The sequence below is a fragment of the Halictus rubicundus genome, chromosome 3 (assembly GCF_050948215.1).
Source record: "Halictus rubicundus isolate RS-2024b chromosome 3, iyHalRubi1_principal, whole genome shotgun sequence".
Classification (NCBI taxonomy): Eukaryota; Metazoa; Arthropoda; class Insecta; order Hymenoptera; family Halictidae; genus Halictus; species Halictus rubicundus.
In genome coordinates this window covers 17954264-17982072 of record NC_135151.1, presented here as the reverse complement: position 1 = coordinate 17982072, position 27809 = coordinate 17954264, and the positions used below count along the sequence as shown (strand labels likewise).

General features: G+C 44.4%; 1 protein-coding gene across 4 annotated transcripts in view; it reads right to left on the bottom strand.

Annotated features, from left to right (window-relative positions):
* Crtc (CREB-regulated transcription coactivator) overlaps positions 1-27809 on the bottom strand; it is a 115320-nt gene that overhangs the window by 35081 nt on the left and 52430 nt on the right. The gene's annotated exons all lie outside the window — the stretch shown is intronic.

Here is a 27809-nt window from a genome sequence, read left to right as displayed (position 1 = left end):
TTAACCATCGCGACCAATTAAAACCCCGAACCACTCGTTTTACGCGGTTTTCTGCGCTACTGTGCACATGCTAAATCATTTTCCTTGCGGCTCGAAATCAACGAAATATTCCTCCCCGCCGTACTGCGCATTATTGGGGGTTGAGTGTTACGAGTAAACAGCTGATCTTCGTGCAAAATAAATATTTTCTAGGTGATAAAAATTAACTCCTAGCTACGGCGTGATTGTCCGCAAGTCTATCTCCCAGGTACGGCGCGATTGTCCGCAACTCTGCCTTCCAGGGACGGCGCGCCTGGCCGCGAATGGCACAAAAACCACTATAGTGGCGTTACCGTTCAAACCGATGCTTTCCACGGAAGCCCACTATAGTGGCGTACAGAGCTTAACTCTTTGAGGCACACGCTTTTAAAGAAAATTGTTGAAATTCAACGATACCATAGCGTCTTAGGCATAAGGATTTAGGCGTAAGGGGCGGTTCTCCCAAGGACAGAAGAACTCAGGCGGAGTCATAAAGTCGAGACCGTAGTCTGTTAGTCAGTCTGGTAGAAGCAGCTAGCCTGTGCAGGTCGCAACTTTTGAAAGAGCTTTCACTTACACTATTTACATAAGGATTGAACACTCGATACGCGGAAACATTGTGCCGTTATTTATACCAACACCTTTATAATACTAATAAAGTATACACGGAATAAAGTGTAGTTTGCTGAATAACGTACTATTAAAGAACATTTCCAACAAAAATAAAAACCTTAGTTGCACAGAATTTTGCGAATTCAGTGCGTCAGACAATGCGCCAACTTTAATCACAGCAGCACACACAACTTACTGATGATAAATTTTTTTCCACTTATTTACCATTGGTGCATAGCATTGCCAACTGAATGAGAAACTTGAAATAAAATATTAAACTGTATGACTATGAGTAACTTCAACTTTTCGCGGTGTCTTAAATTATGTCCCACCATGCACAAAAAGCTAAGCAAAAGGTGGGATAGTTTTCAACCCACCTAGCCCCAAAGAATTAAGCCTCCTCTGAATCATTTCAACGTGTCGGAAATAACGCAAGAACATTCTTACATTCACGAAGATCCCCAATCTAATTGATTCAGGAAAGAAATTAACCCTTGGGGAATAAGCCCTGTTGAACTTACAAATAAAATTGTCTTGTTTATACTATCATTTGGACCAGGTAAGGGTTAATTTCTATTTGCCCTCGTTCTCTCCGAGCACCGAGGCATGCGCTATAAATTCGCTAATCTCTAACAAGCTGCCGCACACTGGCAAATAAAACATCCTCGGGAGCAACAAAATGGCGCTCCCTCGGGGAACTACCGAATCAATCTACTCGTGCAGCGTTTGAGATATAAAGAATCGTGCATCCTTGTCGCTCTCGGGGGCTGTTGCCGTCTTGAAACGAAGAAGTCGGGCGGGTCAAAGCCGACCCGGAACAGCGGCGGGGGGTCTAAGCTCGGGATCGACCCCGTTCGACCAGAAGTTTATCGACGACCGAATAAATCCACTTAGCCCGCGGGGATCGATAATGGGAAGGCGGTACAGATACGGTGGCGCGCGCGTTTAAACTGAATCCGTCGGCAAACAAAGTTGGTAATCCGCGTGGGATAATCAAGATGTATTCAGGGAGAGCCGAGGGAAAAATCAGGCCGCGGCGAAATGAAATCGAAGTAAATTACATTCCGTTTCCCAGACACTCGAGAGTTCGTTCGCCGGGGCTAGGAGGATTCACCCTTCGACCCGTCGCCGCGTCCTCCTCCGGGCCGGATCGAAGCGAAATAATTCACTTCTATCTTCATTCTGGCCTGGCTCGCACCCCGACACCCCCGTCTACCACTCCACAGAGGAGGAGGAGAGGGGGGGAGATCGTCCTAGAATTTTCTCGTTTCATGAATCTCGCCCCCATAAAACGTCTCATCCGTTTTACGAGCGACCGAGCACCGACTGCCTCCTCTCACCGACATCGACACAGAGAACCCCGCACCCGACGCTGAACCCCACCACGGTCAAACGACCGGTTTTTTGTTTTACAATTGTTACAATTGCAGGGACACTTCCGTCGGAAATGGTCGAGTAAATTTCAATCGGCGGTGCAAAGCCTAAATAAATTCGGTATGCTTTATTGGACAGCCTCGCGTCGGTCGCTTTTATTGCTCGGTACCACTACACTTTTGTGCTAACGCTGTCGATCAGAGACACTTACGATAATTCTTCAACAGTGCCGGGGATAAACCGGTCCTTGAAGAAAACTTAGCCACGCGATAGACGTAAGTTTCCTTTTTCTTTTTAATTTCTTATTTATTAGGGGGACCCATGAGTAATCAATTATTTGGAAACCTAAAACAAACTTTGTAGTAAATTCAAGGTTTTATTTCTTAATTTAGATCATTGGGAGAGATCGGGAAATTTTGAGGTGAGGTTCTTATGCCTTCTTTAGCAGCTGTGTCAGCTTTCTCATTGCCGGCGATTCCCATATGTGAGGTGATTCATACAAATACAATATCTTTATTTTTTTTTATAAGGTCGATATTAAATTGAATATCTTTCGGATTATTGGTTCTCTGTTATCATGATTCGCCAGGCCAGAAATAACGCTTAAAGAAAAATTAAGACTTTGGGGTTACTAGTATTAATGGTAAGTTCTAGAGCCGATTTAATAGCAAACGCTTCGCTGTAGAAGATAGAGCATAAGTCGTGGAGTTTAGATATGTCCATCAGGGAGGATAACTGCACAACCAGAGCCTTCTTGCTTTTGGAGGCGTCGGTGAAAATGTGTGTATAATCAGGATATTTCTGGGATATTTCATAGAAAAGGGCTTTATAAGATTTGGGGGTTAGTATGTTCTAGTATGGGGTTAGTATGGATTTTAGGAGGGAGAGTCCTTTTTCTTGTTAAGAAATTATGGACGACAAAAGTGCCTGAAAATTGCCCACTTAGGAATGTTTTCTTTGCTTTAACAATTTTACTAGATCGACAGTATCCTCTCAGTCTTTACCCTGTCAAATTGCTGCTACTCATTTTTGTCATAAAAGCGTGGAATCCGTGGTCTGCTAATCGCAGTAACTGCGGAATAAATCCTAGGACACGTACACATACACCGCTTACGAACCACCAGAGCGTATTTTTGAATGAATTTCGAGTTTATGAATGAACGACGGCGCACCGCGATTAGGGGGTTATCAGAGGATCGCACGTAAACTGTGTACACACAACAGCGATCCGACCGTCTTGGAACGTAACCGTAATCGAGAGGTGTAATTTGTGAATGAACACCGCGTAATCCTGTCAGGGATATCCAGGATATTTCATAATCCAAATTGCTGGGAAGACTTCCTGCCTCTTGTTTAATACCATGAACAAACTTCACCGGAACTAACGTCACTGTACGGAACGCGTCCGCTGGCAAGTTAGATCTTGACCTGTTAGACTCTCCTAAAGCATTGTCAGCTAACTTTTTAATGCTAAATTTCTTTTTATGGGACCTATCAGACAGGACCGGGTATTTTGTTAAAATTTTCCACGTTCGTAAGAACACAGTGAATTCAGCTGTTGGAACGTGATACAAATTGACATTAAGAGCGAAGTATAGGTGCATATAGTCGCAGATCAGTGGTTACGAAATGTAATATATAGATCGCGTTATGTATTTATGACAAATACAGGTGCACCTAATGCGAGCCAGTGGACATATTTAAAATACTTTAAAGTATTCTTGCATTACTTGCACCTCGTTGTAGTTAATAAGAAAAAGAAAATTAATGTCTAGTTCCTGTGCCTAGAAATTAGCGCAGACAATTTTCATTTTGCATAGAAATGCGCAGTCTAGTATTATATCTAGTATTATATCTACTACCAACTCCAATTATTCTGTATCCTTTATCTAGACGCCTAGATGTGACATTTATGGAAAAACTTTACATCTATACGTAAATAGATTTTTATCGAAAAACTTCTACGTTCTACATACGATTTTTCATTAAAATCGCCCAACTTCCAATATAATTTTCAAGCAGATTATTTTTGAGAAAATCTGATTAGACCGGAGGGTTCGTTATTGAAAGACGATCTGCAGTTTGGCCGACGCCAAACCCTTCTCTGTTTAAAATCAATTTCCTAGCTCGTTAAGCTTGATACTACCGGATGATAAAAATTGGAAAAACTTTCAAAACTGAATAGTCGATCGATCTTCTCCGCTCTTTACCTCGCGGAGCTAATCAGTTTAGCAAATGAGCAGCTGAATCGGCGCGTGTCGCTCGGACAACGTCCCTTAAAAATTGTAAAATCACAAGGACCGCCGATGATTGGCACGGAGGGCGTGTCAGGCGAAATAATTTGGCGTTTCCTCGCGGGGCCGGGCGTCGTAATCGTCGTAATCGTAATCGCGATTAATGTCACGCTCGGTCGCGGTAATGGTCGTTCCTCGTTATCGTGGCCGGCTGTATTAGATAACGCCGCATCGGGCCCGGCTCTGATGAGAGGCTCCCATAAACACGCGGCTGCCGCTAATTTTCGGTCGTGACAAGAGAGAGGGCCGGAGAGAGAGAGAGAGAGAGAGAGAGAGAGAGAGAGAGAGAGAGAGAGAGAGAGAGAGAGAGGGAGAGAGCGGCGCGCGCGTTTCGAATACGAGCGCCGACAGAGACGCCGCGCAATCGATGACGATACTATAATTAAAATATCCTTCGACGTTTCGCTCGGAAACAAGGCGGCTGCGGAGGAGCGTCTCCTCTCTCGCCGAGAGAGAGAGAGAGAGAGAGAGAGAGAGAGAGAGAGAGAGGGTGGGAGAGGAAACACGATTTATAGTGCAACGAGATAAAAACGAAGCGGCCGTGAACGTGTACGCGGAATCGCCGCGAGCGTCGCTTCTAATAGCCGCTGCTCGCACGCGGACGTTTATTCCCGGCCCGCGAGTTCAACTTTGGCCCACGACTCGTACCTGACCCTAATTTTGTCCTTTGCACTCCTGCTCACCGCCGCGGTAATTCGGGACGCGATTCCAGCGGTGCGAAATTATTTTCAGCGCCGGCAGACTGCGCGTCTTTACGCGAAATGGAAATATGTTCGGCGCCTAAACACGAGCAGCTGTGACACAGACGTACGTCGTCTATTGATAATTTTAGAAACAGTTGTATCAAATCCGTCTAGCCTGGTCTTCGTTCAATCCCGTGCGTATACATATATTTTTTAAGATGCACGCGTGTTTGTCGCCGTCGATGCGCGGATGATCAATCGGCGATTTCAAATTGACCTCTTACCGAGAAGAGTCGGATACAAAGAAGCTGATTAATATTCATCGACCTCCCGGTTTGCGGAAACTGTCGTGTTTCGTCAACTTTTCACGCTTTGCAGACTGGCGTTATTGCTGGTGCGAGTTTTACAAGATTGTGTAGCGAGCAGTTAAGCACAAGAGAGCAAAATGTTGAAATAAATAAAGGATTCTGTCGAAAATCGACACGCGAGATGGAAAAACTTGCAATTTATCAAAGCACGAGCCGTTTATTAACACTGGAACTACCGGACCAGTCAAAATGACTGGTTCCTAATTTTTTCTTTTACAATTACTGAAAGTGTAAAAATGTTTTCATCGGAAATTTTTTAACGAACCTCTTCATTGTCGAGTCTGAATGGGCACAGTCTTGTCACTGTTACAAAGCAATATACGTCTATTTATTGCTCGGTAGTTCTAGTGTTAAAAGCACTCGGTACTCTTTCCCTCTCGTTGCGTCTTGACGCAATGAATATACCGACCCAAAACTGAATTCCTAAATCTAGATAATTAATTCTCCCGCTATCTAATGTTCTAACACAACAACAACGTTTCAGCAGAATCATTTTCCGGGGGAATCGAGCGAGCCGCGGAAGCGGTTGTCGGTCCCAGAAAAAGCAGTTTAGCAGTAACAAGTTAGGAATTAGATCGCGGTGCATTGGATACCGGAAGCTCGGGGTCGCGAGCGTGTGCGCGCGCGCCCGCTCACGATTGAATAACAGCGAGTCATCGGCCGATGGGCGCCGTTTGCGAGCGTACGCCCGCTCGCACGAGATAAACAGCAGAAACGAAGAGAGGAGAGAGAGAGAGAGAGAGAGAGAGAGAGAGAGAGATGTTCGTGATCCGTTATCAATGAAAATCGTTGGACGTCGAGGAAGTTCGGAAGCTTCCGAGACAGGCGCGCCGTCGTTCCGAACGAGACAAAAGCGACGACGCCGTTTATTAATTATAACACCGAACAGAGCCGCGCGGCGCAAGGTTCAAGGAAAACCGCATTCCCCGAGCGGCGCGATCCTATTTGTAAACGACAACCGGACGATCGTGTGCGAGCGTGTCTGTGCAGGAAACTCGTCGAGACTAGATTCATCATTCATCGGACAGATACCGCGATTTTTTGGAAACGATCGCGGAAAAATTCCACGGATCGGTCGATTGTCGAGCCTCTGATTCATCGTTGCTGATGAAACTTGTTGCAAGCATTTTTGTTCTATTCTGCTATCTTTGCGCTATATTTCCTGAAAATTTTATTGAGATATCTGTAGAATTGACAAAGTTATGGCCTGAGATAGACACCTACTGCAAGGTTCATTTTAGAATCGATTGGCACCGAAGGGTCTGGTTCATCGACGATTATGGTGCATTAATTTTATGCAAGCTGTAGGAAGTAACTTTTTTCGAATATTTGTGTTCTATTCTGCTATCTTTGCGCTATACTTCCTCAAAATTTTATTGAGATATCTGTAGAATTGACAAAGTTATGACCTGAGATAGACACCTACTGCAAGGTTCATTTTAGAATCGATTGGCACCGAAGGGTCTGGTTCATCGACGATTATGGTGCATTAATTTTATGCAAGCTGTAGGAAGTAACTTTTTCCAAATATTTTTGTTCTATTCTGCTATCTTTGCGCTATATTTCCTGAAAATTTTATTGAGATATCTGTAGAATTGACAAAGTTATGGCCTGAGATAGACACCTACTGCAACGTTCGTTTTAGAATCGGTCGACTGTCGAGCGTCTAATTCATCGTTGATGATGGTTTATTTATTGCATGGAAACTGTAAGGAGTGAATTTTTGCAAGCATTTTTGTTCTATTCTGCTATCTTTGCGCTATATTTCCTGAAAATTTGATTGACATATCTGTAGAATTGACAAAGTTATGGCCTAAGAAAGACACCTACTACAAATGTTCGTTTCGAAGGTACTTGAAGCTAGGAGACGTCTTCGAACTTTTGTAGCGATAATTTTTCAACGATAAAACGCAGCGCCGGATTGTACTGAAACTTTGAAGCGAATACGCGTGAAAAATAATAATAATAATAATAATAGCGGTATTGCCTAATCGAACAACTCTAAACTCGAGCCTGAGTGTAGAAGCCTGTTTCGTAAGCAGTCGCGAAAACGATTGGGAAAAAAATAGAGAGAAAATACCGAAAGATACTGTAACAAGAATCGAACGACTTCCCGCGAGACGAAACGAATGTTTCTTCTTTGAAGAACGTCTGTAGCGTCGCTCTAAATCGTTTATAGAGGCCGAACCGAGGAATAATATTATTTACAAGGGCTGTCGGCGCTGCCACGAATTCGCCACGTTCCTCAACTGCGATTTCGCGTTTCGGGCTGCGGCCCGAACCCGAAGAAGTATGCAGAAACTCGAAAGTAACGACCGGACAATAAGACACGGGGGCGAGGGGACGGGCGTGCATTCCCCGCTTTGTATGCAAGCCTCGTGTAACAGGCGAAGTGGAAATCTCGCGAGACGGCGCTGCATCTTTGTGCAAATAAAGCGTGCATAAACTCGATCGACGTGATTTGGCAGCGAGTCGTAGAATCCCTGCGCCAAGCCAACGTGTTTCCCAGTTAGCGAGGAATCGCGAGGGGCGGGGCTGGGAACGAGGGGGTGGGAATCGGACGGTCACGCGACTCGATTTTCGGCGCTCGCGAAAACCGAAGCTAAATCACGGCCAAGTCCCCGATGGGTTCAGAGAATACATTACCCTTTTGTATTCGTTTTCACCCTCTCTCGCGTCGGCCAGCCTGAAAACCTCTCGACTTTTGTTGGACGGAATTCCCGGAATTTTTCCGATGGGGGAAAAAGAAAACGTAGAACATTTTCGCGAAGATATGAATCGTCATTGTCGGAGGCCGGAAGATATTTCAAGTCTAATGCCAACTGAAAAGGCCAACTCCATGTTAAAGCGAATTATTAAAGAAATTTATTAACCCTTTGCACTCGAAGCTATTTTAACCCCAAAATTAACCCTTTGCACTCGGCGCTATTTTCATTCTAAAACTAAACTTTTCTTCCGTCTTAAAATATTTTCATTTTATTCATACGATACTGATCCGATTTCAACATATAATATTTATATGTTTAGTAATCTATTGCATACAAATTTTGTAATGTAACAAATATTTTGTAATATTTTCTGTAATTTCCTTGAAATAACGTCACAACCATTTCTAGTGGTGCTTCAGAGTCACCACTCGAGTGCTAAGGGTTAAACATTTCCTCTGTCCTAAAGATACATACGAAAATAGTGCGATTTACTCCTACAATACTGAAATGTTCAGTGATTTATTAAATACAAACAAATTTAATAATTTAAGAAATATTTTGAATAATGATACTAATTTTTAGTGGTGCCTTACAGTCACCATTCGAGTGCTAAGGGTTAAATATATTACAGAATTTTAACAGCTGAATTACGGTGTTTGATTTTGCGCAGGTTTCCGAACAGTCACTTCTTCTAAGGAAGAGTGAACGAAGATTATGATCCACGGTGGATCCAGTTGATCGACGCAGCCCGGAGGAAGATAAACGCGCGGCGATCGGAGGGGAGCGATAATTCGCGGAATTTGAAAAACGTCGGGCGTTCGAGCGGCTCGTCTAGCGAGTCGCGACGATCGGGCTTGCCCGTGGCTTTCCAAGTTTAGCATCGCGAGAATTGTATGGCATAACGATATATTTTTAGTCGGTACACAGAGCGGTGCGTACGCGGCTTTAAGTGTCGTCGACGGTCTCGACCACGCTGTAAACACATGGACGTAGCGGCGACCGATTCCTGAGCGACACGTGCTCCGAGCAGGTTGTCACTGTCTCGCCTACTCGCGACGAACAATGCTTTTTACGAGGGTTCATTTACATTCGTTTAATCGCACTTCGAAATTATCAGGCCTGGGTCAAGCGTGCCGCAAAAATATACAAACACGAGGCCAGGGACGAGCAGTGCATTAAAAATGCAGCGGTCAAAGGTGAATTAACCCTTTGCGCTCGAAATTGTTTAAACTAAAAAACATTGTACTCCCTGTGTTCCATATTAATAGTAGCAGTTGATGAGTTTAATTTGTCCCATGACAATAGTAGCGAAATAAAATAAATATAGAACGCGACATTTATTCATGTCAACGAAATTTGATCAACAGAATGTTTAGTAATTTCTTAAATGTGAACAGTAATGTAAAAGAATATTTTGAACAACGATATAGCAATTTTTATTTTACGGTTTCAGTGACTAGAACCTTTTTTGTAATTCGTAATTTCCTCAGAAAAAGGAGAAAATTTATATCTACCGTATGCCTATATGTGCTTCAGTAGTTGTACGTTAACAACGCCCAAAAATAGAATTTTATTTCGGTTTAAAGAAAATTAATAACTAAACTGCGGATGCAAAATACTGCTTTATGCAAAATAAAATTTTTATACATCAATCTATAGGAGCTAAGTAAAATTTGATTTTGCTCGTTAGTAATTTTTTAGTTTTTCACTGTTTTTAATCTTTTTAGTCTTTTAATCTTTTCACTGTTCCAAATTACGCCTACTCATTTTTGTCATAAATGCATAAAATCCGCAGTCTATTAATAACATACACATTTATTAGACTCTGTTCAGAATCTTCGTCACGAGTACGACTTGCTGGCAAGGGATTAAGGGAAGAAGAACCCTAATCGCCTAACATCGATTTTAACCGGCAGCGACGATTTGATAAAACTCTCTAACGATACGCTAGTTGCGTGGCGATGTGAAGGGAAGCAAGAAAGCGCCTAATAGCTCGCAGGCAACATATGCGCGTCAAATGTTCGGCGTGCGACGCGACGCAGAAAAACGCGCAGCGATTTTCGCGCCACCGCAACTGTCGCCGCGCGCGTCCGTTTAATTCGAAACGAACGAATCGAGTTAGTCCGCGGAGGCAAGTTAATAAGCAGGCCGGCCGGTACGAACTGGTATGAACCGTGGGTTAAATCGTCTCATTCGTTGCTCGCAATTAGCGCGATTCGACGGCTGTGGGTTACGGTCTGCTGGGGTTACGCTGCAATCGACGCCGGCCGCCTTTCCTATCAAGAAATCTTCGGATGAAACTCGGTTCTAGCAATTCTCGCCTGCGATCTTCTCATTTCAGTATTCGGTCTATTATAGTTCTAGTACAGTACCCATTAGTAATCAATTATTTGCAAAGAATTTCTTTTGCCTTTAGTTCTGTACCGACCGTCGAAGAGGAAACACGTATTCTTTTACAGTTTTCGGTAAAGCAGCCTGTGCTCAAAATATTCTAAAACGTAGAATTTTTTTTACAATAATAAAATGGCGGCCGTACCTTCCAAGGATCATATTCGTCACTGCATACCTTTTCATTTTCATGCGGGATTTACTGCACCGTAGAAGATGTTAGGAGGCACCTTGAGTCGTATTTTGCTTGACGAACCCTGGATTTCTATAAGAGGGGGATTGAAAATTTGCAGGGACGATTATATAATAAATGAAGAAATAAACTTGAATTTGCTACAAAGTTTGTTTCAGATTTCGAAGCAATTGTTTACTCGTGGGCCCCCCTAATACATTCTTCAAGCCAATCTCTTGGGCTGCGTGCAATATGCAACCGAGGGCATTTTTTACCGTTCACAGACTTCATTAGCACTCTGATAAAGTAGCGCCGCTATCTTGAACACGTTCAACGCCACGGGGGTCGTCGGTAACCGCGGCGTTATGCAACTACTGAAAAACGGTCGTCGTAAAATTAACACCACTGAATATCGATTGATTAATGCTGAAATTAACTGGCTGAGAACCTCATTATCAGGGAACTAACAATCGCTATTAATAACACGCGTCTATAAGTGAAACGGTTGGAGCTCGCGCGAAGTGCATGAGATTCGTTTGAAATTCGTCGGGTGTAACCGAGTGAATAGAGGATCTTCGGAATTTTTTTCGAAAGTGCAAGATCGTGCGAGGGTGGGGGGGGGGGTCAGGCCCGAAAATTCCCCGGCATCTCGGGATCGGGATTGTTGTTGCGGTTTCGCGATCTCCTGGTACGCGAGATCCCGTACAATCGAATCCGCGACGCCGCGAATAGCTCGCGTTTAATTTTAGACCCCGTTGGACGGAAATAAACTCGGCTCTGGTTCGTCGTACAGTCATTTTTTTCTCTTTTCGAAGAGAGGAACGACGAGGACGAAGAACCAGCCACCGGGATTTCCCGTGGGAGACGAAACACCCGAAACGCCGAAGAAGTTTCGTGACTGCTCGTACTCGCTCGTACTCGCTCGCTGCTCGCTCGCTGCTCGCTGCTCGCCATGTGTTGTTTCAGCGCGATTCACACGGCTATTACCTAATATCTGTTGAATTATACGGTAAACAGGCAGCGGCTCTCCCACGGTTCGGTTCACGGACGACACCTCGCGGACTACTGCGCGGGAAATCGTGGTTTACGCGCGATGTACGAGATATATTGTCCGCGTCTTCGCAAAGTCTCGTCAGAATGGAGATTCATGCGGACTGCGGATTTTATGGACTTACGATAATACTGTAAACCACTAGTCAGATTAAAAGAACTTAACAGCGTCGATATCGTCAGCTTGTGTGAAATTATCTGAGAAAGAAACACGCTCGCACTCGGTTCCGGCACCTTGTAATTAACACAATTCCCATTTTGCATGAAAATCCGCAGTCTGTTATATAAATAAAAACAATGTCACGGAACAGTTACCAGCTCTCCGAATAGAGCGCGTTGCAACGTTAAATAACGTCGTGCGCAAAATTAATTTGATCTTCCTTACGCGAGACACGAACCCGCGACAAATGTGCGGCTTCGAACGTGTCGAGTACAATGATTTGAAATGATTTACGGGACGACAAGTTTACAAACAATTTTAGATACATCGCCGATATCCTTTCGGGAAAGTACGCCCGATATAAATTTGCCGGATCGAGCCGAAGAAGAATGGCCGACCGTGCACTGTGGTCGACCATGAGAGTAATAGGTATCTAAACTGCTAAATTCACGGGACAACTGAACTTGGACGGTGTTATTTAGGTGACGGGCCATTTTCTCGATATGATTATGAACATAATTCTCCCGGTTGAATATCGTTGTTTTTCGGGGGCGTGGGTGTCGTCGGGATTCCGGCTCGCGATAATCTGCAAATTGTTTAGCGTTCGGCGACGATTGGACCCGGTCCAACCGGGTAATTTACGATACGTGCGCTCGCCGGAATCGTTACAACCCGAGGGAAATGTTACACTCGGCTGGGGATCCCGGTTTCGCGAACAACGCCGCTTATTCTTTAACAGGCCCCGCCGACTCGTCGTGTCTTGTCGCGTCGTGTCGTTTTCTCTCGCTCTTTCTTCCGAATCGGTCTCTGTCCCTGTTAATAATAGACGAGCTTCGCGGCGGGTAAACAGCTTGGTAAATTAGCCTGAACGGTTGACGGATTTCTACGTTGACCCGCATTGTTCTGTCGGAAATCACCCGTGCCCCCTCCTCTCGGGCCCATTCAGCCAATTCAGACGAGGTTCACACCGGTCTTCCTTTCGACGCGACAATTAACCCACAGCTCGCACTTATCGATACGATTTTATCCCGGAGGAAACGATTCCAGAGGAAGCGATCCAGAGACCACCAGAGGTTTTTCTTCGGAATTTCTTCATGGCTGACGAGTGATTTTTCTAGAAATTTTCAGCTGCAGATCGTAAACATCTTAAAGTCCGCTAAATAGCCGGCGGTAATGTAACGCGTTAACACGCTTTGGCGACCGCCAGGCTGTAAACACCTCGTTCCGGCCTTTCGCGGTGTAATAAAACGATCAGGAAGACATCTTTCCGTCTCTAGGTACTAACATTTTTATAGGGGATACGAGGGAACAGACATCGACGTTTTCGCTATCACCATTTGTCTCGTTAACGGCCGGTGTTTAGAGTTGCGATATTTTATTAACGCCAAAACGGCAGACCTGTTTACAAGCACGCAATTGACGGATCATTCGGACCAGTCGCAGCTGCGTTTACGAAAATTGCAATCGGGCGAACAATTTGTTTTCTCCCTTCTAAGGGTTCAATTATTTTCCAAAGTAAACGGAAACCTTTGCAGGGAATATTTTATCTTTAGATGTTCTTCTAAATTCAATCGTAGTCTATGTACGATATGCAGACTGCGTTTCCTCTTCTGAAGATTTCAGCTGTCTCTCTTGTCTCCGCAAGTTTTAATAATAAATAAATGCATAAAATCCGCAGTCTAATGCCACGATGTGCGGGAACAGTCGCGGTTCGTTTACGACAACTTTGAGAAGGTCCTCCGGGAATTGCCAAGAGCGGACATCTTCGAATTAGAAGATTCTAATCTTCTAACTTTCTAATCTTCTAAATTTTCTTCTAATCTTCTAATCTTCGAATCTCTCGATTAGGGTAAGGGCCCCCGTTACTGTGGGCGTACCAATTACTGTGCCCTTATTTTTAAAGCATAATGAATATTGAAAAAGAGATATATAACATCTATATTAACTAATTTTAATGGAAAAATTTAACCCTTTGCACTCGAGTGGTGACTCTGAAGCGCCACTAAAAATTGTTGTGGCACTATTTCAAAGAAATTACAAAAAATATTACAAAATATCTGTTACGTTACAAAATCTGTATCTACTAGATTACTAAACATTTAAACATTATATGTGAAAATCGGATCAGTTTCGTACGAATAAAATGAAAATATTCTAAGACGGAAGAAAAATTCAGTTTCAGAGTTAGAATAGCGCCGAGCGCAAAGGGTTCCCTTTTTTAATATTCATTATGCTTTGAAAAGAATTATTTGAAGAAGCAATTGGTACCCCCGCAGTAGTTAGGTGCCTATATTTTTGCAGAGAATCGAAGACATTTTCGATTTCGGCCACGGAACGCCGTGTTTCCTATCGCGTTGCGTTATGTTCGCGTGCCGGCGCGTGTGCGTGTGCGCGCGCTGTAAAAAAGGCGCCGGCGAGGTTATTCTTGCATCGTCACTGCCCGAGTTGCTGATACACATTTTGCATATTACCGTATGCAAATAGCGGTAGCATTATACCGATCCGACGCGGCGCGGCGCGGCGCGGCGAGACGGCCCCAGACGGTAACCTCTTCAAACTTGTGCCGGGGAACGCGAGCTCTCTGAAAATAAGCCCCGATAAAAGCTCGGAAGTGCTCGTCGCGTTCCGATCCCGAAGTTATGGCCGTGTTTTCTCTCGTTCATCTCGGATCCGCGATAGCCTTTCGTTGCTCCTCGAACCAACCCAAGAATCCACGGAAAAACAACCGTTCACGAGCTCCCACAATTTCGGGACTCGGATTTTGATCTTTCAATCTCTGTTTGAAACTTGTTTAATGACCCCTTTGGTGAGTATTAGGTCGTTGCATGTGAAACGTCCGATTTGGAACAGTAACTTTAAAGAAACAGTCTTCTCTAAATAAAAGTTGGATACAGTGGTTTCTCTATATATGTCGCCAAAATTTGGTGGAATCGTTTTCCACAGAAAAGCAACCGTTCACGACCTCCCACAATTTCGGAACTCGGATTTTGATCTTTCAATCTCTTTTTGAAACTTGTGTAATGACCCCTTTGGTGAGTATTAGGTCGTTGCATGTGAAACGTCCGATTCGTAGCAGTAACTTTAAACAAACAGTTTTCTCTAAATAAAAGTTGGATACGGTGGTTTCTCTATATATGTCGCAAAAGCCTGGTGGAATCGTTCTCCACGAAAAAACAACTGTTCACGAGCTCCCACAATTTCGGAACTCGGATTTTGATCTTTCAATTTCTTCTCGAAACTTGTTTAATGACCCCTTTGGTGAGTATTAGGTCGTTGCATGAAAAACGTCCGATTCAGAACAGTAACTTTAAAGAAACAGTTTTCTCTAAATAAAAGTTGGACACAGTGGTCTCTCTACAGTGGTCACACGAAGGTCATCGTATAATATGTCATTGAAGAGGTTTTCACCCCTACTATTACATTGCGATAAAAAAAATATATAGTTCCATTTAAAAAAAGATTGATGACGTTGATATCTAGAAAAAAATGACCTTGAAAAAAGTTTTTTCCGAATCATTATATTGCCCCTTCGGTTAGGTTAATATTGTCCTATAACGTTTTTTTTTTTTTCTATTCTAACACTAAACGAGATACTCAAGGTGGTCAAGTTAGCTGGGACACCCTGTATATGTCGCCAAGGCCTGGGTGATAAACGTCGCAGAAGTGTCAACACTACCGCGAGTGATACCATATGAAAGGCCACGAAGGTCAAGAGGCCTCGGTCGCCGAGGAGTGTAAACATAACTCGGGAATGTCTCCTGGACGATACATGATCCTCGCAAGACCCGTATTGTTGACATACATCGAGTATTCACTGTATACAGACAAAAACTGAAGGTACGACTCGAAAGATTAGGTTTGTACCTTTAAATGGTGTACACAACAAACCTGTAGATTGCAATAGTCTTTCTTGGCTGAAACGCTTTATAAAATTCGCATTCCGAAATCGGTCATTTCATACGCAAAACGACCTAACAACAAAATATTGATGTAGATTTCCGTGAGACTTCTTGAAGAATTATACATTGATTGATTTGCATCTAGAATCTAGGACATGATATTATGCGTTGAGTCAGGTGAAGTACAACGTCAGTGAAAGTCTTGGAAAATTGTGAAAGATTTCTAGAATTTCTTGAACGTTGTTTGCACCTCGAAAGAGAACAATTTAAAGAAAAAGGGAGACACAGGTTCTAATTTAGTTAATTGGATCGCGATCGGAGGAATATTTGGAGGTACCGACTGGCCAGTGAACGAAGTATGAATTTTTTTCAAGGAAACGCGTTCCCCGCGGGGAACAATGGCGGTCGAGGACGCGCGCTCGGGAACAATGGCCCAGATTGGAGCGACGCTCTCGAAAGTGGCAATAGCTGAAAGCCGGTGTGCAAAGAGCGTCTTCGCGGGTACGAGCAGCGTCGCGACGCACGGGAACGTTTGACGACGGTATTGTCGGAGAACGCATTTGCCGTGTCCCTTGATAATTTACCTCGTAATCTTGTCTGCGGTCGTACGTAGTGCGCGTCGTAACATAATAGGAGAGCGCAGAGGGCTCCTACGCGGCCGCGCTCGTCTCCCTTTTCCTAATTGGGGCCTAAATGCATCGGCGTATTATCGATAATTCGATTACGCCTACAATTACTGTTGAATTTGCCTGGCTCGACTCGGCGAACGGCCGCGCAACCGTTGCATACCGTCTGCCTGCCTGTCCTCGAATCCACCACAATCGAAAACTCGATTTCGCCGATTGTTTGCGACGAAACTCAAACAACAACAACTTCCAACTTCCTCATTTTCTTTCGTTCGAGCCGACGCGGACAGGTTACCTCTTCCTGCCAATCGTAGCAAAGCGAAAACGAAACTTTGCGCGGACAGTATGAAAACGTTGTTTTGGGACGAAACGAAATTTTGTCCTTCTGTAACCAATATTTAAGCATTGAGACAAATGCGTTTCAAATCTGTTTCTAATATAATATTTTTCAATACAAATATTATTTTTAAAGGTTCTACATATGGCGAATCTCATTTCATGAGCTAACACAAAATTTCAATCGGTTTGAAGAAGCGTGAAACGATCTATGGTTTTTTTTCCACCTAGAATGGTCATTTTAGGTGTGAAACGCTAGTGAAGCGGACAGTTCTATACAAAGATTTCTATGTCTTTTTATTATATTAACGTCCTCTTAAGGGTTCTTAAATAATGTCCCCTTAGAGGGGACATCCGAGTGCAAAGGGTTAAATGTTATCGATAATATCAAGTGGAAATAGGGGCTGCTGCAACCGAATGTCATTGGGATTTGTGCGCTCTGAAAGAATCAAGAGTCCAACATGAAAGCCTAAATTTTTCAAGTCTCACTGCAACAATTAAATTGCTTTGATTTCGTGGGATTTTTTGGGGCATGATTGTTCGGCAGCCAACGTGTCGAGGATAAACAAATTCTAATGATTATACCCCTGGTGAAAACCGTGCGGCAAGTAGGGTTAGCTGCAACCGTTGACGCAGTGCCTAAAATGTTGCATAAATCCGAGGTCCGAAGTTTGCGCAACAAGAGAATGGTTGTAAAATAGAAACAAGGTTGTAAATGGTCGTGTCGAATGGAAAGGTCCGACGATTGGTAAAGAACTTGGTCGGCAGCGCGGTCTGGCTCAGGTGTTGCCACCTGCGCGAAACAGGAACGCTATCCGACGAGAAATGAGTCTAATTAACGAGCAGGTTCTGGATACTTTGACGGTAGAACGGCCGCTTACGCATTATCGGCGGCGAGGGCAAACACGAAATGATAAGTAAACACGGGATAATTCGTGTCGCGGTGCCGTGCGACGTCGACGCCGGGAATTGAACGGGAGAATTAATAAAAGAACGAGCACGCCTCGTGAATGGAAAGCAGTTTCTGTGTCATCGTGACAACCTACTGTCGGCCGTTGCCATAACACGGTCGGTGAAAATCGGAGGAACTCGACTGCTCCGGTCGAGGCACACTAGTTTTTCAGGGTCCATCGTTAACGCGCGACTTCCGCTGTACAATTGCGGAACAGGGTTGTTCATGGTTTGAGAGATAAGGAAAATTTTCGGAAACACTGGGAAAGCTGAAATTCGTCAGGGAAGGACCAACTATATCGCGAGCAACGTTCAAGTACTCGAAAATAGGTTGCGACTCCGACGCACTCGAACGGGAAGTACCGAGGTTGTCTCTGTCGAATCTTAACGTAGTTTCGAAGCATGGCGACACAAAGGCCCCCGTTATTATTTCGGAAACATTTGGCCCGCGGAAAAGTTCCGTCGTTCGAGTTTACCTGTACGTACACACTTAAAAGCTTGTAGCTGTGGACTTCGGTTCGAGTGCGCAGTGTCGTCCAAAATACTGGATCGGGGTGCGCCTCTGTTCCAAGTGAAATTTAACAACTTCTACCATTCTACGGTTCAACTGTCTCCGCGAAATTCCACTCGAACTTCCGGCAACGTCGTCAAACTTTTTCAATCTTTTCGACGAATCTTCAGTTTTAAGCGTGCTACGTTCTACCATGAAATGGAGCAACAATAATTGGACTGTAAATTTAGCAATGTCAAACTCGGGTTGGTGTTCTTCGGAAATTCGGTTGTTCTAGATCACCGTGAAATTTCGCGTTCCAATGATGGTGGAGGATTTCTAGGAATGGTGACAGATGGCACGGCGCTGTCACAGAAAACTATGTTAACTCCGGCCGGCTACATCCCTCGGAGGCGCCGAACTTCGGTAAAACCCGCGTCGCTCCCTTTATAGCCGGCCATTCCCGCGAATGATAACGATTGTTTAAAGATAATATACTGTCCGACGTAAGCTCCATGGCCATCCTTCGGCAACTCCGGCGCTCCGACATTGAGACGTTGCGCTGCGCGCGTACGGAACGAGCCGACGCAAAAAACGCAGGCGTCGGTAGTCGTGTCGCTCGATGCAACGACGAACATCTGGTTGCACGGAGTCACCTTCGACCGAGGAAAATACTGTTCCCTCTAAAAAACATTCCTGAAGGACCGGTTTTCAACAGTGTCGAAACGATTAAGATGAATTTCATAGTTCGCGGGTCACGGGAAACTCTCCTCGATTAATTCCTCTACGATGCCATTCGACCGTAGATATTTGCGCAAATTGAACATTTTCCAATGGCAAAAAAGCCTGGAGATTAATAAGTTTAATAACTCGCAAAATATAGCACGGCGTTCTTAACACTAAACCCACCACCGTCGGTCAAATGACCGATTTCATATATTTGACGATTATCGAAATCGAGGCTTCTATGGGAAATCATTCGACAAAATTTCTTTGTTCATATTGCAATACAGATTGCACAAAATCGAACTAAATACAGCCTTGTTATTTTCGATAGGTGAAATTCATTTCAATCGCTTCGGGTGCTTGGTTTAATGTTAAATTCTTCGAATATATTAAGCAATCAATTATTTGCAATTTGTGTTGCCTTTAGTTCTGTACCGACCGTTGAAGAGGAAACACGAATTCTTTCGCAGTTTTCGATATAGCAGCCTGTGGTCAAAATATTCTAAAAAGTAGATTTTTTTTTACAATAATAAAATGGCGGCCGTACCTTCCAAGGATCATATTCGTCATTGCATACTTTTTCATTTTCATGCGGGATTTAATGTAACAACAAAGAAAATTTGCGATCTTTATGGAGATGTATCGAAGGTCAACAAGTGTTAACGTTGGTTCAGAAGGTTTGCTGCTGGTGATTATGATCTCTCCGACAGGCCTCGAAGTGGCCGAACAGTTGAATTTGATAATGACACCCTAAAATCTCTACTGGAAGCTGATCCGAAATTAAGTATACAAGAATTATCGAGAAGCCTTGGGCCCACATGGTCAACTATACAAAGACACCTACACTTTTGGAGTAGAAACGTTCTACCTTTGTCTGGCCATTGCACGTCCGCATCTACTGCAATCGATACGCCGTAACCTAAGCGAAACGATTTTCATTCGAAGCCGGTTACATGTGGTTTTATTTATGTCGGTTCGAGTGGATTTCAAAGAAACAAACAAGATAATTAAACGCGGATTGTGTAACATATTTTCCTCGGCCACACGGACAGGAAATTGTTCGAGCAGAATTCAAGAGTCGCGCTCTGTTTACTCCGCGAGAACGGAAAGAAACAAGCGAAATTCATTTCCATTTGTTAAGAAGGCGCGAACGAGCAACGGCGACTTTCCACGACAAGTATCGTAATGGTTGAACTAGTCTCGACGAAGACGGTAGAAATATAGTATCGTCTCAGGGTAAAGAAACGGGGTAACCTGTTCTTGGATCAGCCTGTAGCTTCGTGACTCCGAGTTCTACATTCCACCGATCGATCCCGGGGAACGCGTTCCAAAGAGACGGTTCCCTGAATCGAGCCGAAGGAGAAGACAAAGGAACGTCGTATCCAAATTGCCGGCACGTGGCGCGTTTGTCTGCGATTTTTAGCGCGCGCCGCAGCCGGCCATTTGAATACAATCACGCGCCGAGGCACGTGAGCTTCCGCTCCGTTCGCGAAAGGTTTTTCCGTTTCCGTCCGAACCGGAGATCCTCCCGATTTAGAGACCCCGGGCCTGATTCTGCGAATTCGGTTCGGGCTCCCTTTTTCGAACCACCAATCAGGTTCGTGTGCAAGTATCGAGGCTCTGCTGTGCTTTCCTAGTACCTCAATCGATCTCTCATTTTGTATAATCGTACATAAAAGAACACCTTGCGTTGAAGACTGAAAGAGTACGACCAACGAGGTTCGTGTGCAAGTATCGGGGCTCTACTGTACTTTTCTAGTACCTCAATGGATCTCTCATTTTGTATGATCATCCCTAAAAGAACACCCCTCGTTGAACACTGAAAGAGTACGACCAACGAGGTTTTTGTGCCATTATCGAGGCTCTACTGTACTTTTCTAGTATCTCAATCGATCTCTCATTTTGCATAATCGTACCTAAAAGAACACCCTTCGTTGAACACTGAAAGAGTACGACCAACCAGGTTCGTGTGCAATTATCGAGGCTCTACAGTGCTTCTCTACTACCTCAATTGATCTCCCATTTTGTATTATTCGTACCTGAAGGAACCTCCACCGCGCATTAAAATAACACAACCAACAAGCTCGTGTGCAAGTATCGGGGCTCTACTGTACTTTTCTACTACCTCAATGGATCTCTCATTTTGTATGATCATCCCTAAAAGAACACCCCTCGTTGAACACTGAAAGAGTACGACCAACGAGGTTTTTGTGCCATTATCGAGGCTCTACTGTACTTTTCTAGTATCTCAATCGATCTCTCATTTTGCATAATCGTACCTAACAGAACACCCTTCGTTGAACACTGAAAGAGTACGACCAACCAGGTTCGTGTGCAATTATCGAGGCTCTACAGTGCTTCTCTACTACCTCAATTGATCTCCCATTTTGTATTATTCGTACCTGAAGGAACCTCCACCGCGCATTAAAATAACACAACCAACAAGCTCGTGTGCAAGTATCGGGGCTCTACTGTACTTTTTTACTACCTCAATGGATCCCTCATTTTGTATGATCATCCCTAAAAGAACACACCTCGTTGAACACTGAAAGAGTACGACCAACGAGGTTCGTGTGCCATTATCGAGGCTCTACTGTACTTTTCTAGTATCTCAATCGATCTCTCATTTTGCATAATCGTACCTAAAAGAACACCCTTCGTTGAACACTGAAAGAGTACGACCAACCAGGTTCGTGTGCAATTATCGAGGCTCTACAGTGCGTTTCTACTACCTCAATTGATCTCCCATTTTGTATTATTCGTACCTGAAGGAACCTCCACCGCGCATTAAAATAACACAACCAACAAGCTCGTGTGCCATTATCGGGGTTCTACGGCGCTCTTCTATAATACCTCAATGCTTCATGTTTGTATAACAGTTCCTAAGAGAACAGCTTCCAGCACACATTTAAGCAAGACAACCGACGATGCTGGTGCGCAAGTATGGGGGTTGCACCGTGGTTTTCGACGCGAGCATCGTCTCGGGACGTCCCGTCGCACCGGGACCGGAGAGAACCGGGTTCGTTAGCTGGGTAATTAAAAGTTCTCGGTGATTAGGGGGAATCACGAATTTCAGCCAGTGGCGTAGACAGCCGCGGGAAATATTCCAGCCGCGTCGGGACTTCTGCAACGGTACGCGCGCACGCACGGGCGCACGCACACTCGGATTCCTAGCCAGACTGAAATTGCTGGTACGTGTAGCGATTCTGAAAACGACCGTTTCCTGTCTACCGCTCTTCCTCCTCGTCGTCTGCCGTCGCTCTCGCTCCCCTTAATTACCCACCGGCCGTAATATGTTAATTACAAGCAACGATCGCCATTACGTGCGCGTCCTTCGGATCGAGTTCCGTCGTGCCAGGACGAGAGAGGATGCTCTTTCCGCGGAGGATTCTTTTTCTCCGGCGATTAGCCGAGAATCTTTGCGCGAGACACAGAACCGGCCACGGGTGCAGAGAACCGGGCCGTTCTAGATCCTGCGAACCGTGGGAACTCGCTCTTAATTAAAGCGGCGCGGCTGGAACAAAAAAAAAAGGTAGTCTGTAAATATGAACGCCGCGCGGGCTCGAATGTTTGGTCATTTGTTCGAGGAACAATCAATTTCCCTTTTTACTCCTCGGGAAATGTACGACGACGAGTTCTCTAATTAGGTTCGTCCGAAAGTTCAGTTTCGAAAAACGTCCGACAGAAATGATCACTTTACTGTTACACATCGAGACAATAACGTATGTTCATTTTCCCTACGCTCGAATGTGGTATCTAGAATTACGTTTGATCGTTAACAAAGAGTATTCGGTAGAATTCAGTGAAATTCGCGAGGAATCGAGTGATATCACCGAAATTTTACCGGCAGCGAATGTAGTCACGACGTTAACTGACTTTGCAAAATAAAAATTAGCACGGTTAAGATCACTTGACAACGTTAACGTCGATGCGAGCAAAAAATATCTCTCACTTGTTTGCGCAGTTTTCAACGGAACTGCGTTCACAACAACGCCTCTTCCAGCGACGCGACGGCTGAACATCGAACCTGCAAACGCGCCTTAATTAACGCCGAAGCTAATCGAAGGTGAGCGAAGCCGCGACGCGACGCGACGCGGATTCGACGCGCGGCGTCCACGAACCTGACATTGAGAAAGTTCTCAATGAAATGGTTGCGACAAGTCCGAGCAACGTTCGTCTCGGCCAGAAGTGGAAGCTATGACGAATCCGTCGAGCGGTTAGGCCACGGTTCGAGGCGGTTTCAAGCTGATTTACAGGTTCCCGAAGGCTCAAGGTTCGTCGCCAGCCGAGCGATTAATTCGATGAGCATTTTTCTTCGTCCTCTGGTTTAATAAAGGCACCGCGAATTTCGCCCGCAATTCATCCGACGACCCGTGTATTTAACCGTAATTTACCCGGCACCGGCTACACAGTCGCAATCAGGATCCCTTTTGACCGCACGCTTCCCCTCTCCTCCCCTCTCGCTCTCTCGGAAATGTATTCCATTCGGCCAGGTTTTCCGGTTAACGCGAAATTCAATCTTGGCCGAGTCGTGTTTTTAAACGGTTCGCGCATACAGTGACGAGCAAAAGTGTAAACACGCTTCGTTAGTTTTACATGAAACGTGATAATACAACCTATCTTTTAATTGAATGATAAAGCTTAATAAAAGCGTAATAATTCATTTATGAATGTGATAAGCAAAACATAACAGTTTATGTTAGATAATATTAAAAATATATATTTAATATTTTACAAAAATAAGGATTTGAAGCAATGTTTACAGTGTTGCACGTTTCAATGAAATGAAATTGTAAACAAACACTGATAGCCAACTGCAGTAAGACACGTTTTGACTGGTGTTTACACAGTTTTTCTCCTATTTGAAAGTTAGTTGACACGCGTAAGTCAAGATGAAACCACTTAGTGCAGATTAAAGAAACAGTATCGTTTCATTGTGCGATAAAGGTTTTTCACTACGGCAAATTGCAGTAAAATGTGGTGTAAGTCATACGATGGTTGCAAGAGTAAATCTATGGTAGTGTGTCAACTTCTTCAAGAAACGGTAGACCGCAACTTGTTTCTGACAGAGCTGCACGTGAAATTGCACATCGTCTTCGGACTACTCCGGCTAGCTGCTAACAATATCAGACCGTGAATATTTATGTCAGTATTAATTTTTACGGTTTCTTTCAATCCACATTCGATTGACCGTAGATCGCCATCACTGGATCATGGGTGCCCATGCAAACGGGAGTTTTCGAATTTATCTTACAACCAAGATTTCATTTAATTTGCATGTTTAATTACGTTACACGCTCGTGTTACGGCTTCGTGGAAAATACACGGGAAACGTAGCTATCGAGTGGGCTAGAACTAATTAATTCGACGAAAATACTTTTCCCAGAAGAACGCTTGCCAGTTTCAATGGGAAAATTGCTGTCCGGAAGGTTTCCAGGATTTTTTGTTAATTTGTAATAGTTAGGTTAACGCGGGCCCTTTGATACAAAGGGTGAAACATGGGTGGAGGCTACCAGGTGCAAAATAGGAGGGTCTCGCACAAAGAGAACTATCTGAAAGAGAAGGATGAGAGGAAAGGAGAGAGAGAGAGAGAGAGAGAGAGAGAGAGAGAGAGAGAGAGAGAGAGAGAGAGAGAGAGAGGGAGAACAGGGAGTGCGAGGAAAGTCGGCGGAATTACGTGCATTAATTACAAGAGTAAATTCAAGAGTTCAAACGGGAATCCATTTTCGCCCGGGAAATATGTCAAGAACAGTGTTCCCCTCCGTGGAAAATCCGCGATGCGAACTATTTGCCAGAAGGATAATGGAATCTGTTGTTGATCACGCCGGAAATGATTCGACCCGCTCGGACAGAAACCGAATATCGTTTGAATGCCTGCTGCGCGGGAAATGATGCCTCCGCTCTGAAACTCGTTACCACAGATTCCGAGAGGCTCGGCACGCGTTCTGCGTTTTCTAGCGTAACAATGTTCCACGAACCGATACATGATCCATTATGCGCGCGTTCGACAACGTTTATTCTACGCGAATCGATCCGAACGTATCGAAATCTCTGCTTAACGCACGAGAAAAAGGAACGCTCTTCGCGGAGTTGACCGTGCAAAATTTCTCGTGTAGGCGAAAGGTCGCATTAGCATACGGGCTACCAAGCATCCCGATTTTTAGCAATTTCAATCGGGCTCTGAAATGCCTTTCTGCTAAATCACAATTCCAAAAATCCTATTACAGTGAATTCTCGATACATGTCAACGACACGGGTCCTGCCGACGTCATGCATCGTGCAGGAGACATAGGGTCGTGTTAGGGTCAGATTATACTAGGCAGGTCAGACGCTGAGGGTCTATAAATTCTGCCGACAGAATTTGTTCACTTTGTTTTTATATCTAGCGTTTATACACCCTCAGCGTCTGACCTACCTAGCATAATCTGACCGTTATGTTTACACTACTTAACGTCCGAGGCCTCCCGAGCTTCGCGACCCCTCGCGGGGTATACCCCGCGGTAGTGGGGATAATTCCGCGACGTTTACCGTCCAGATCTTGGCGACATATATAGAGAAATAATCTGTAATGGGCTTGCAGTAGATACCGTGTTGATTTGTCAGTTTCACTGAGGGCAGGAAAGTTCAAGGAGCCGAAATCCAGGTGTCCGAAGTTACGCAACGCGTTCACGCACCTGTCGGCGAGCCGAGGTGCACGCGAGCCACGAAAATAGTGTGCTGTGTTCGCCGGCATTGCATAACGTTCCCGATCGACCGGCGGCCGAGTGAATGAGCGTGGCGAAACGGGGAAAAAAGAGAACGCCCCGAACGTGTTGTTACTTTCCGTTGCAGGAAATGCGGGTCGCCGATGTCCTGGAGTCAAGGACACAGGATTGCCGCTTTCGGAAACGAACCAACACAAATTCTTGTATAACTATGACCTGTACGTTCCAGCTACGATTCGGTAAAGTGTAAATAAGTTTAGCCCTAGGGTGGTCGCGCGAATTTTCGTAATGCCAGTGGTCTTGATATCACAAACCTTATTTCTCACCAAAAATGTCACTGGGTTCAAATAACAAGACACATACAATGCATTGTTTTTAATTCGGAAGGAATAGAAGTACAATCGTGGAAATTATTACATATTCATGAATAAACAATCTCTCCTTCGGTTATGAGTAAATAAAGTCGGTCTGTGAGACCGGGCGCGACCACTGTAGGGTTAAGAGACGAATGCAGAGGATAAGTACAGTGAATTCTCGATAACTGTCAACAACAGAATTACCGCTTTCGGAAACGAACCAACACAAATTCTTGTATAACTATGGCCAGTAAGTTTAAGCTACGATTCGGTAACGTGTAAATAAGTTTAAGAACCGAATGCAGAAGATAAGTACAGTGAATTCTCGATAACTGTCAACAACAGAATTGCCGCTTTCGGAAACGAACCAACACAAATTCTTGTATAACTATGGCCAGTAAGTTTAAGCTACGATTCGGTAACGTGTAAATAAGTTTAAGAACCGAATGCAGAAGATAAGTACAGTGAATTCTCGATAACTGTCAACAACAGAATTGCCGCTTTCGGAAACGAACCAACACAAATTCTTGTATAACTATGGCCAGTAGGTTTAAACTACGATTCGGTAAAGTGTGAATAAGTTTAAGAGCCGAATGCAGAGGATAAGTGCAGTGAATTCTCGACAATTGTCAACAACAGAATAAATTCTGTCGGCAGAATTTGTTTACCCCGTTTTTGTATCTAGCGTTTATACACCTTCAGCTTCTGACCTACGTAGTATAATCTGACCCTTATGTTTACACTCGGCGTCCGAGGCCTCTCGAGCTTCGGGGCCCCTCGTGAAGTATACCCCGCGGTAGTGGGGATAGTTCCGCGACGTTTATGATCCAGGCCTCGGCGACATATATAGAGAAATCGCTGTACATCGGGTAAGTTTTGCGCAAAATTAGTGTACGGTAAGATTTTTTAGAAGAATTGCGATCGGATTTATTACCCAACCTAACGGTCCTAAAGGACACGCTCCAAGCACCGTGGAAAAGCTCAGAAGGGAGGTCCGCTCGCATCGGCGTGCTTCACGCTTCGAAGAGAGAAACAAAATACGAGGGGAGAGCTAGCTGAGCCGATGAACCTAAGCTGGTCGCCTTTGCACGCTCGGATACCCCGTTTTCAAGGGTCACTGGACCTCTTCCGAGATCGCAGCACTCCCGAAAGGTTGACTAAATCTTGCTGGGTCGCCTACCCGCCCCTGCGACCTTATTACGTGGCACGATTCAGGAAAAAGATGAATCTCTAAACTGACTCGCCGTCTAAAAGGTAATTTTCGTTCCGCGGATGCATCAATCAAATCCCTAGACTTCGCAAGATCTTCTTAATTAAAACGCAGTTTCAGTTCGATACGAATTAATCGATCGATCGACCCGCAACTTTTCGACAACGTGCTCAAATTTTGAAAGAACGCGTGTGGGTGTCGGCTGAACTTTTGACGAGCTTTCTCACGCTTAGATAAATCGTTCTCAAGCTCGATCCATCAAGGGCCGATGGATTTCTTCCAAGAGCCGAGTTCTTTGTTGCTACCGAGAAGAAACAGGTTTGAATGTTGATAATCGACGAGATGGTCTCTCGCAAGCTTGTTCAAACCTCTCAGAATCGGACCAGATATGCTTATAACAATTATAATTCAGTTTTATCGATTAATATGGATGAGGCTGCAACGGACGAGATTCTCGGTGAACCGCGGTCGACCTTTTAACCCTTCGAGCCACGAGGATGGATTGCCAGTTTGCTTCTGCATGACCGACGCGTTGATCTTACAGACGTTACAATAATTTCTTGACTTTTCGAAATTCTGGAACACTTAGTTCTAATTTGCTCGATTTATTCATAGGTGCTGTAAAGTATGCGATTCTCCGTGATAATCGTGTTGATGAAATCCGAAATGAAGTTCGCTGGACCG